The sequence below is a fragment of the Propithecus coquereli genome, unplaced genomic scaffold (genome assembly GCF_000956105.1).
Source record: "Propithecus coquereli isolate 6110/MARCELLA unplaced genomic scaffold, Pcoq_1.0 Scaffold48, whole genome shotgun sequence".
Taxonomy (NCBI): Eukaryota; Metazoa; Chordata; class Mammalia; order Primates; family Indriidae; genus Propithecus; species Propithecus coquereli.
The window spans coordinates 7,909,855-7,921,419 of NW_012150618.1; positions in this window are offsets into that span (position 1 = coordinate 7,909,855).

An 11,565-nucleotide genomic window follows, 5' to 3' on the forward strand; every position below is an offset into this window, starting at 1 on the left:
TGACTCCTGTAGATGAAAAGTCCAGGAGTAACCTGGCATCACTGTGGTTGGATCCTGGTTCAAACAACGTCATTAGGACTCAGTCACTCTCTGACTTGGCCCTACTCTCCTCTGTTAGACCCAACTTTCTGGCAGGCTCTTCTCAGGGGGCAAGATGGCCACCAACAACAGGCTTGTATCCAACTAGCTTCAGAAAGAGAAGGTCTATCTCTCAACTGTTATAACAGCAGTCCAATAATTGATTGGCAATGACTGATTAGCATGACTTCCATGTTGTTTATCTCTGAATCACTCCTTGTAATCAGGCAGATGTGAGGTTTGATTGGTCAGGTCTAGGGCATACACCTAACACATAAGTTGGAAGTGGAGTCAGCTCCACCCAAACAGTGGGAGTTTGAGAGTAGGTGAGGAATAGTGGATCCACATAGAAAATCAGAGTGCCATTATGACAAATAAAGAGAATATATTAAGGTATAATATGTTATTATATATTTTATATATACATATATAGTGATGATAATCAAATAAGACAATATATGTGCATGTATGTAAGGTATTACGTGAATATAAAAGATTCTTATTTATTATGCCAGATGTTATTTAATTAGAATATCTCTGAAAAGACTGTTTATTTTTAAAATAATGACATCAGTAATTTTGTAACTTGAAATATCTGAGTTATGCATCTCATAGAGATCACCATGCCACTTTGCCAACTTCTCTTCTGTAGTTATGGTGGAAAATTCTCGTGGTGCTGATTGCAGGAGAAAAAAACCACTAAGTATTTTTTATCTTCAGCCAAAAGTTTGAATTCCTCTAAAAGAATTAAGCAAACCTTTGCATTCCCATTAATAAAGTGCCTTAAATGAGTAGAAGAGAATGGTATGATCTTATTTAGCAATTGTACAATAAATGTTCATTCTTTGAGCAAGTCCACACAGAAGCACAAATTTTGACTATTTTTATTGCATATTTGTTATTTGTTACCTGAAAAACTAGGTCTGTGATTGTCAAGTGTTGTAGATACTGGCTAGTTGGTCACCAATCCCAATTGCTCTTCCTGGGCATACGTAAGGTCTGCGTTTACCAGCCCCTTTCATTGGGTTGAGACCATGCGACTCTGTCTGGTCAGAGGACAATGGACAGTGGCAATGTAAGCTACCTCTAGATCTGGCCCTTAAATTCTTGGACAATTCTTCAGTCCTCTCATCCAATGTGACACCCTCATAAATCACATCTCTAAGATGGCAGATTTACAAGACCGTAGGAGCCTGAATCTCTGTGGTAGCAGGAAATCTGTCAAAAGAAGCCACCAGATTCACTTGCAAATGTTGCAAAAGTAAGTAAACTTTTATTGTACTAGGTCTCTGATTTTGGAATTATTATGCCTGCCTAATATAATGCAATGAGAAAGCCTAGATCAAAGTAAATATTCACCAATAACAGCATTGCTTCATGTCTTGACAAATGTACATAGAAATACATGAAATGGACGAGAGTAGCAATTGATTCGAGCTCCCTTAGACCTTAGAGAAAGCTCCCTTTAGCTTTTCAACCTCAGGAAAAAAATAGTTGAAAAAATAATTAACAAGTTTGACTCCTTCATTTACTCATTTTTTGTTATATTGTATAATTACCATGTGCCAAGTTTGTGCCAAAATTTTACTATGTGCCTACGTGTCCTCAAGCATAGCATAGCCAAATTAAATCCGGTATCTTTTTTTACACAGTCCCCAAACATCCACTTCACTTCTCTATCCCATTGAATGACAACGCCATCTACCCAACTTCACAGGACAAAAACCTAGAAATTATACCTTAATTCTGATTTCTCTTTAACTAGGTCCTCTAGACCTTACTCTCATCATCCTCATTCTAGTCCAAACCACCTTCACCTCATACCTAGATCACCAAAATAGACTCATTACTTGCTCTCCTTATCCCAGTCCTGTCCCTTACCTGAAATGTGCTTCCCAGCTAGATTAAACTTTCTAAAATGCAAGTCTGATCATATTTGCTTTCATACTTAAATCTTTCAGTGTCTCCCTGGTGTTCTTAGGATAGTATAATTTCCAAGGCCCTTATGATCTGGTCCTCGCTTCCCTCTCCAGCTTTTCTTTTGCCATTGCCCCCGACACACACCATCAAACCAATCATTACTATGAATAATTCTTATGCAACTGATCCATCCAAGGTGGTATCTTGTTAAATTCATAGGCACTACAACATGGAAAGGAAGTTGTCTCTGCCTATTTGGTGCTCCCCAATTCTGGATCTGGGTCCCATTGGCCATTTGCCTAGCACATTGATCCTGGATATCAGAGAAGATTTCAGTGGACTCAGCCATCTCTGTGATGTCAAGAAGCTTGGGTATTTAGAGTTATCTGAGGAATTTTCCAGCATCAGCAAGCAGGTTCTTTACCTCACAGGATGCTAAAAGCCCATGAGAGGTGTGGTGGATTAAATATGACTGCAAATTTCTCTGTCATCTTTCCTTTCTTGCCTGTTCATGGAAAGGTAAAATTTATTTTTGCTCCCCTTGAATCTGGGCTGGCCCTGTGACCGCTTTAACCAATAGAATGTGATAGCAGTGATGTTATACCAGTTTTGGGTCTAAACCTTAGGAACACTTTAGAAGCTTCTGATTCTGCACTTTCAGGTGCCCTGAGCCACTGTGTAAGTTGTCTGCTTACTCCATGAAGACACCGCAAGGCAAGATCATGTGTTGAGCACAGATGGGGAGCCAGAGGACCTGAGACTGGATGGAGAGGGGGGAGTGAAGCCACACCAGCACCCAGGGCTGAGCTCAGCCTTCCAGCACCCCGTGAAGGCATCTGTCAAGCCACAGTTAACTGCAGACTCAGGTAACCTGATGTGGAATAGAAGAATTGCTCAGATGATCCCACTCAACCAAGATAATAAAATTGTTTTCAGCCACTAAGTTTGATAGCTGAATTAAGGAGATAAAAACATTGGATGAGACTCTGTCTGAATGAAAAAATTAGTGATTCTCAAAATAGGTTCTGTGAGATGCATGTAAGATGTCCACAAAATAAGAGTATGATTGTTTCCATGTTCAAATGTGATTGAGAACTATTTTGTGAATCAAAATCAAATTGTTTTATTTACTGCAGAATTTCTCAGAGGCTTTAACGTGTTCATTTAATAATAAGCATTATGAAAACTCCAAGAGGAGAATATAAGAGTTGCCTGTGATTTTTTTTTTAAAGGTGTACTTAGTCACCTCCTGAGGAAGGATTCCTAGAGACATGTCTCGACCAGCAAATAAAGTCTCAGAGATACTGAACAAGATGGTCTTTAAGGTTATTTCCAGTGCCAAAATGTTATTATCTAGAATCTATTATAAGATGGCCTCTCTTTGTACTATGAGATCTGTAATACAAGGAGAGCAAATACACAAAGAAGTTCCTGGTGGATATCCAAACCTCTCCTACAGCCTGCACTCAATTCTACTCATTGTGAATAAAGGCTTTCACTTTGAACAACCTAAGTACTTTTAATCTCCTATTTTAATGAATGCCTTGAATTGAAAATAAGGTGTGAGGCAGTCTCCAGTCATTGAGGATGGCAAACAAACAAACAAAAACCTTATTATGACTTAATGGTGTGAGACCTCAACAAAAACTTCATGCAAGCTAAATTTTTCTCTTGTATATCTTCTTATATTGGTCACATAAGAGCCTCTCTTCAATAAGTCTGGTCCCTCAATTTGAAAATGGTCTCAGTTGTCTTTTCTTTCTTGAACTAATGAAAATAAAAGTGAAAGAAACATAACATTATTCAGCCTCACCCATCTGGTGGAGTATTATCTTAATTGCTCTACTTGGAATCTCAGCACCAAACTTCTTGAATTAACAGTTTGCCTTTCAGCTTTCTCCTCCCACTTCCACCACAATCTACTGCAATGTGGCCCCTGCTCATTCTCTCTCAATTTCTTTAAAAAATGGCGACTTTCCCCAGGTGTTTGCATCAAATCCCAAACTTTCAACATTTCCCTATATACAATGTGGTTGAGAGTGAGGGGATCTCCTGTATCTATACCTGTAGCCCACCTCCTGCCTGTAAGCCCAATACCTGAACTCCAGACCTATATTACTAACAGCCTTATTTCTGCCTGAATACCAGAAAGTATAAATAAACTGCCTTAACCCCAACAACAATATCAAATCTGCTCAAGTATTTATTCATGGATTCAGCTGACATTTGTCATGCACCTATTCTTGTCAAGAACTTTGCTAGGCATTAGATTCTAACGGTGATCAGGACTCCACCCTCGAGGAGCTTCTAGTCCAGTGGTGGAGACAGACAAATGACCAATTATAAGGATGAATATGAGTTTCTACAGGAGCACAGAGGAGGGGCACTTAATTCAGCCTTGACAGGGGTGATGGGAGTTTGGGGGAGGGTGATATGAAAGGCCTCCCAGAGATGAAAATGACAAAGTTGAGTCTGCAAGAATGGATAGGGCGGGTAAAAGATAAGAGAAGGACTGCCACCCAGAGGAAGTACCTTGTAGGAAGACTCACAGAGGAGAGACTGAGGCACATACTCAGAAAATAGCAAGTTGTTCTCCTTGGCTGGGTCAGAGAATGATACTGAGTGAGAAAGAGCGCAGGTGGAGGAAGAGTTGCCTTTACAGAACCTTAATTCATGGGCCACTTCAGTATTGTGCAACAATTACATGTTTTGTTTGTGTTTTCCTTGTGGATGGAATATTTGAAATACATATGCCATATTTCTCACAAAGTAAAACATGCATCTACCCTCTGACTGAGCAATTGTATTCTCAGGTATTTATCTAAGAGAAATGAAAACATATGTCTATACCAAGAATGTTCAAAGAAGCCCTGTTCATAATAGCTCCAACTGGAAAAAACCAAAACGTCCATCAATAGAACAATGAATAAAAAATTATGATATTCTTATAGAATGAAATAACAGTCATAAAATAGAACAAACCACTGATACACACAAAACATGATTGATCCTCAAAATCATGCCAAGAAAAATAAGACACAAAAGATTACACATTATGTGACTTCATTTATGTGAAGTCCAACAACAGATAAAATGCAGGGTGATAAAAATCAGAAAATGGTTGTTCTGAGTGTGGAGGTGGCTGAGGAAGGAAGTATGGATGGGAAAGGGACAAGAACTTTCCGGAAAGTGGAAATGTTCTCTATATTGTTTCAGGTGATTGTTATATAGGTTTGTGTAAAACTCATTGAGCTGAACACTATGATATGTGCATTTTATTGAATGGTATAATTACCATTCAATAATTACCTCAATTTTTAAAAAAATGCTGACAAGAGTATTTCTTTCAAGCATCTAAAGGTAACAACATGACTTGGTTTGCCCACACTAAAGCTGTTCAAGTCTTGAAACATTGCACAGTGCAATTTAATGACTCTAGAATATATTTTTTGAAGGCGTGAAAGAGAAACACAAATGAGATGTGAAAAGATTTATTCAAAAATTTAATAAGGCATAAATACTTAATTTTAACTGCAATGTGGATAGATGTTTTAGAACATCTAAAAAAAAAACCTTGAGAAATCAATGACTCCTGATTTGGACATATATATGAAAAGAAACTCTTTTGTCATCTATGAATTAATTTATTAAAGAATGGAGAGGAAATCCAGATGAGAACTGATGGAATATGAATGAAAATTGAGTGATAAAATCAATCGAAATTATTCTGACATTAAGAAGGAAATTGTAACAGAAATATTTTTTAGACACTACAAAGAGCAACAATAATTCATTTAGAGGAAGAGATAAGTACTGAATAGGGTTTTTATTCTTTGATAATCCAATTAATGAAGAGTAATAATCACATGAACTCATTGGAAAAATATTTAAATTTCTTTCAAATTTGATACACAATACCAACATTGACAGAGATAAAATCAAATTCACAATACACTATTACAACAAGGACATCAATGACAAGCTGGTAAATGAGTATCATCAATTGAAAGAGTATTTAAAATTATTCACACACAAGAAAATTTACAATGCCCTGAAATGTTGCAGCTCTTGCAGTTCATGTACGAAAGAATTGATTGAAGCTTTACTGTATTTGACAAAAGTTCTGAAAATGTACTTACAGTATTGAATGAGTTGTGAAGCAGAAAGAAAACAAGTTTCAATCAATCATACCAGAAGAATGACTGAATTATCATTCTTTTCTCCCTACAGGAAATAGCATAACAAAATTCTTATCATGTGGTCAACAATATGCAACCAAAATGTAAGACAAATAGAATTATAGATGTGTATCAGTTAATTAATATTAATAAAACATATAGTTTTCGCCTAGATTTTGTGATATTTTTGGTATTTATGAGAATCTTAAAACTTGTAATTTGCTGTGATTACTTTTCTCTGTGTGGTCTCTCTTCACTTCTCATCTTAATTTTGTATTTGTAATTTTGTATTCTTTTTCTTAAAATGTATCTCCAAAATTACATTATTGTAAAACCCCACCACACCTGGACCAACCCTTGCCTTTTTTTAGATTATATGTTCTTCAAGGGCAGGGGATGTGGGCTTTTTCTCTCCACGCCTGACAAAAAGTGGGAGCTCAACAAATACATGTGCAATCAAATAGAGAGGGCGCAAATAGTGTGATAGAACAGTGGGAAGCAACATTTTGACAATGGTGGGAGCAGAACAGATACATCTGGATCACAGTCTAAATTCTCTCTAGGGAGCAAATATCTTTTTACCTCTTAAGATATTGGTCTGGCAGACTTCAATTTTTAATAAGGTTTATCCAATCCTGCCTTCCTGTAACTTCTACCCCCCTGGATACAGGCACTACTCAGTTAAAATTAAACATCGAATATAGGATTCTGTGCATTGATTTTGCCTTATCTATAACTTTCTTGTAAGGACATAAACTCTGTGCCTTTCTGGTTTTATAATATTTGGGGGAAATATTACAAATTGGTAAATAAGCTTTGAGCCTTTGCTGCAAATTCAAGTATGTCCTGAATAACTCAATTACCTACCTTTGCATCACAAATAGCGATGCAAATAGTTTTATAATACAATTCATATTACAAGCCATTGTAAGTCCCAGTTTGCTAGGTGAACTGAAGTTATTTGGTACTTTTTACACTCAGAAATAGAAATGGTAGAACTACCAGAGTACAGGTTTGCTTAAGAAGCTGCCCAGTTAGGCAGTACCACCATTATCCCATTCGAACAGATGTGATCCTATTTTTAAAGACTTCTGGGAAAGGGAGATTCCCTAACCATCCTTAGCAACCCATTCTGATGTTTAACAACACTTGCTGTCAGGGATGCTGGTTCTCTGAGCCTGGCTTGAGTGTTTTTACATGTCTCTATGTGTTGGTGTTTTTCCTTGTCCTCGTTTCCTCTTTTAGTATTCTTTTTTTGCTTTTTTCCATTAAATTTGTTTGTAGACATCTTTTTTTTTTACAGATAAAAATAAAATTTACAATGACCAAAAGTGAAACAATACATAGAGAATATTATTTTACATGTCACACATATTTGCTATGGAAATGCGTTTTAACTTAGATTTTATACAAATAGTACACAGGTACTTGATATTCTGTTCCTATATCTATGTCCATTAGGCATTTGTGAACTTGTATGAGTCAAGGACATATATCATTTTAATGAAACACATTACATTTTGGTAGCTTTAAACATTTAAACACATTTATAATTTTGCTTTAGTCTTTTGGTCTCTTCTGAATGCTCACCAAATTTTCTCTATATTTTTTTAAGTTGTCAAGTTCTAAACTGGATATGAAATTCTAATGGAGGTCCGAGTAGTGCTGAACATCTTGGGCAGAATCTTCATTTCTGCCTTATTAATTTAGAGTGTTTGCTTCTGAATCTATCTGTGTAGCTGACCAATTATCCTTAAATACCTGGCTGGCCGCAGCTCGTATGAGAAGTGTGATTTGACAGGCACCAGGAAAATAATGTTGTTTTGAAATAGTTCTTATTATCAGGGACCTGCCTACCCGAAGTTTCACTGTTAGTGATTCCTTTAATCATACCTGTTTTTTTTGAGGGTCTTTTAAAATGGAAGAACTTTCTGGAATTTTGAGACTTTAATCAATTTACTCCAAGTAACTGGTTCTAAGCTTCCCAAATAAAGTGCTGGGTGTCTGGTAGATGTCTGGGAATGGAGATACATAGAAGATGACCATAATCCTAGTTGGCCCTGGACTTCATGCCAATTGACCAAACATATTTAGTTATACCTTCCCCTTTCACTGTCAAATATATGGTCACCTTTGCAGAGTTGACCAAAGTGGGAATTGGTTGTTTAGAGAAGTTGTGAGGAGTCTCGTCAGCAGTTTTAGAGTTCTTAGACCTGGACTGGATTCCCTGTTCTCTCACTTGCTGGCTGGGTGATCCATGCAGGTTATTTCACTTTTCCATTCTCAGCCTCCCCATTGACAAACATGGACTTAATCTTAGCTGTCTTCTGGATGCACCTAATAATGATGCAGCCACTATTATTGGTATCCTTTGTTTTGCCCAGGCTTGGAATTTCTAAACTATTCAAATCTACCAAGACACAGATAAAGTGCTGGGTGTCTGGTAGACATCTGGGAATGGAGATACACAGAGATAAGATGACCATAATCCAAGTTGGCCCTCTAGAGTCATTCTCTAGCTTGTTATTTGCATTTCATTTCTAATTGTTTTCCTAAAGTTCATGCATCTAAATTTTTTTTCTTACCTATCGTATCAGTCTAGGCTACTGTAACAAAATACCATAGACTGGGTACTTTACCAACAACGAAAACTTATTTCTCACAGTTCTGGAGGCTGGAAATCAAGATCAAGGTGCCAGCATGGTCGGTTTCTAGTGAGAGCCCTCTTTTGGGTTACAGACTACCTGCTGATTTCCTGTTGTGTCCTCACGTGGTGGATAGAGAGCCAGCTAGCTCTCTGCCCTTTTTGTTTAATCTGTAAGGGCATTATTTTCATTCATGAGGGCTCCACTCTCATGCCTAACTACCTCCTGAAGGTACCACCCCCAAATTCCATCACCATCACATTAGGGATTAGATTTCAGCATATGAATTCTGGGAAACACAAACATTCAGTCCGTAACACCTACCAAGAAAACTGATCTCATTTATAATCTACGCCACACTATTTAGCACTTGCTTTTTCACCTTCGTCTACGTGTTTGGCTGTTGTTGCGTGTATGTTAACTCTATCTTCCCTACCACATTCTAATGTTTTTGAAAGCGTTAAGATTTATCTTGCCTTTTTCTAGAACCTAGCACAATATGTGGAACAATAAAGGACTGCCAGATTCATGTTGTTTCTGAGTTAAAACTCTAGGCCTCTATTTCACTCTCAGTTTCACTCTCAAATTATTTTCCCTAAGGATAAAGGGTGCTAAAATTATTGCCATTTGGTAAAAAGTGTGAAATAATTTTAAAAAGATCCAAACATTCTTGACAAGTGTAGGTATTGCATCCTTCAGGATTAAGATCCGAAATAAAAACAACTTTGATTGTGACATTTTCTTTGCAGTGTAAACTGCAAAAAGAAAATAAGTCTGCCACAAACTAGAAGGAAATTCTACAGAGCTGGAGCTGTATCTCCGTGGTTTATTTGGTTGAGGCTTCTCACTGGGCCTGCCAATCACGAAACTTAGGAGAGTGCTTTTTTGGCATAGAAGCCCTGACTACTTGAAATGAGACAGTTATCACCAGATGGTAATAATACATTTCAACTATTAGAAGTTTGGATCAGAAAGCTAATGGTGAAGATCCTTTCTCATTTGTCAAATGACGTAATTCATTATTAAATCAGGACAAACCAGTTAACATCTGAAGTATAATTTTGGTTGCTATTTATAATGCACTCACCGGTTCCTTTGGCTTGGCTAGCTTATTTAATTGTGTGTGGCGTTTCACATTCGTTAAAAGCTTGGGGAGAGCTAGGAAATGACCTGCACAAACCCAGTTCCGAGTAAGTCAAAACTTTTCTTTATGTGCCAATTAAACATTAGCATGTTTGAGTTACTATTATTTAAAATAATTTGAAACAGGAGACTGTAGGAAACTCTCTAGGTAAGTTTAGTGAGTTTTGCCAACATGTGTGGGACTTAGGGGCTATACTTCTTTAGGATGAAAGTGAACACATATCCAGGCTCACAAAAAGAGAGAATGGCCATAAATGAGTCAATTAATTTCTTAAGATAGGGATACCAAAAGAAAAAATATATGCAGACAAGGGTATCTACACTGGGAAGTCTTTACATAATTCTTACTGAGCGGTGAATGAGTTTAGTCTTGAAGAAACTTTAAAGCATAAAATGTTGGTAACTCTGTCATGGAATCAGAAAAGAAGAGATACCATTCATTCTAATACTGAATGTTTTACTGCGGCCACACGATTTGCAAATGGAGTCATCGTTAGAGTCATCATCACAAGCCTCCATGTTTAAGGACTTCCTACACGGCAGGCACGCTTCTAAGATTTTCTATGGTCTTAATTAATTTTTTATCCTCTCAAAAATTCTATGAAGTAAGTGATCTTTTATGCCCATTATAAAGATGAAAAACTGAGATAACAAATAGTAAGGATTATAGAATGTTGGAGTTGGAAGGAAACATAGGGCTCATCTTGTTCAACTCTCAATTTATAGATTAGGCCCAAAGGTTAATGCCTTGCTCAGAGTCACATAAAAAGTTAGTGGCTGACCCGAATATTCATATAAACAAGCCGCATGTATTAATATAATAATAAGTGCTTATTGTATACCATTAACCCTCACAATAACTCTATGAAACAAATACTATTGTCCCAATTTTGCAGGAATGTGGACTCTTAGAGAGGAAGAGTCACCCTCAGGAAAATGACGGTGTTGGGATTTGATTCCTGGCCTATCACTAGATGTCCAGAAGATCATGATGTCCCTGAATGCTTTTCCCTATACCTGGTGGCCTCCTACCTAATGTTATAAACAGCTGCATTTTAGTCTGTACGCTTGTTAGATCTTGTATCAGAGGAAGCAGTTCATGGAATCCTGGAATAATTAAGAAATGAGCCAAAATGAGTGACAGCAGAAGGGTGGAGACTTTCCCTTTGTACTACATAAAATTAAATCTTGATGATAATGGAAAAAGTCAACCAAATATCTTTATGCTTTCAGGTATCCTGGTATTTGAAGTCATGAAAATTTTCTTCATTTCTGTTTCCACTCAGGTTTTTTAGGGGCACTTTGCACACATTGCTATTATATTTTTATAAATGCAATAAACCTAGTGACTTAATCTCTTGTTAAAAACTTTAACTGAAATGCAGTTGTCTTGATATATTTTTCTTCTTCAGATTTTACCCTGGCCATGACATTTAATATCTCCCATTGTGCATTTTATTTTTTTAAATAACATCATGGTTTTATTTAATAAAGAGTGAGTTTTAAAGATGCCAATTGGTTATTTGTTTTCAGCATATCTTTAAGTTATATATATTTGGGTCAATACATATGATTAGAAATGCTTTTTTTTTTTTTTTTTT